The sequence below is a fragment of the Myzus persicae genome, unplaced genomic scaffold (genome assembly GCF_001856785.1).
Source record: "Myzus persicae strain clone G006 unplaced genomic scaffold, MPER_G0061.0, whole genome shotgun sequence".
Taxonomy (NCBI): domain Eukaryota; kingdom Metazoa; phylum Arthropoda; class Insecta; order Hemiptera; family Aphididae; genus Myzus; species Myzus persicae.
This window is the reverse complement of record NW_019103951.1, coordinates 34,672-36,322: the sequence shown is the minus strand read 5'-3', so window position 1 is coordinate 36,322 and position 1,651 is coordinate 34,672.

Genomic DNA, 1,651 nt, shown 5'->3' with positions numbered 1-1,651 from the left:
GACAACTTAATCTTTTAGTATACGCTGCTGTTCTAGGGTTTAAATAATTAAAAATATATTTGTTTTCGTTTAGCAGATTGCTGTTGTATGACATATGAATTTCAATATGGCTTCACAGACAGACACTCAAACGGGGAAACAAATATTATTATCTTTGAAATCATCCTTCGCTTTCATTCATTACGCATGTAATGCGATTTGAAAACTTTTAAACGTGAATATTTCATAAGAGACATAATAAATGGGATGCCATTATTTCATCACGAACATAATTTTTATATAAATACTGATTTTTCTTTGTTAATGAAACATTAGTATTATCATAAGATAAGTATATCTCTTAGATATACTTACATTATTTAATATCAGTAGCTTAAAAAAAACATATCACTGGAGCTGAATAATTAAGTTGTCAATACATTAACTAAGTAATGCCAATCAACCATATAACATTATATAAAACCTTTATAAGTACATATAATACAGCAGAAAATAATAATATTGTTTAATACGTTATTCTATATTTTTAAAATTATTTGAAACAACAATGCATTCTCAGTATTAAAACCTATTATAAATAAAAGTTTTTTGTCAAATGCAATTTTGTTTTTGTTATATCAATAATTGCACTGTCGGAAAATCGTATACTTGTATGATATATTTTTAGATACATTATCAATTGATTCTTAAAATGTATTTTAAAAATATCAAACATAATAAATATATACTAAATATAGTAAAAAGTATAGTTTAGACATTTTGCTAGCAAAAAGTAACTGAAATTATGTTTAAATTACTTATTCAATAAAATATAATTAAAACATCATCAAATTTCTTAATAAAGTAATTTTGTTGCAGTAACTTAAGTTAAGTTAATAGTTAGGTAAGCTACTCCCGAACACTGGGAATTTCACACAAAAACACAATAATTTAAAGATAATATTATAGTTAAGATAGCCCATCCGGTCATCCCTCTATAATACAGTGAGTTCTTAGTTTCTTACTGCTTCTTCGAAACAAAAACTAGATATTATAACATATTACAATAAACTAAAAATAAAATAAAGAAATTAGGTGATTATACATCTATATAATAAGTTATTTTTGTTCTACTCCCTGTTTAAGCATCTCCTTCACGGCTTCACCTCTTTGTAAATACATAAGATTTGTGACGAGTATTTTACGGTTGGCTGTCTAACAGCAAACATATTTTTTTTTTTTTGGTTAAAGCTGTCTCGTTATAGGGGGCAAGCGAAAGCGAACATTGTTTTGGTCATTTACTCATCTATCTAATAAGTATCCGACGTGAATTATCCTATAACAAAAAATAGGAGTGCGTTTAATTTGGTCCACCTTGACCTGTGACACAATAGAAATTACATCGTTTGCCATCTATACAATAGGAGTATTATACTGTATACAGCTTTTTTTGTGCTTTCAAATTATTTACATTACAACATTGATTATAATATCAAATGAAATAAAATGTTCAATTGTTATTTATTTTAGAATGAATGAGAAATTAGAAATATTTCTAAATGTCCTGATTATTGAGTAATATTAATATATTATACTCTCGTACTATACAAATTACGATTTAATTTATAGACTAATAATTAATTGTATTGTCTTATACATAATATATTGTATG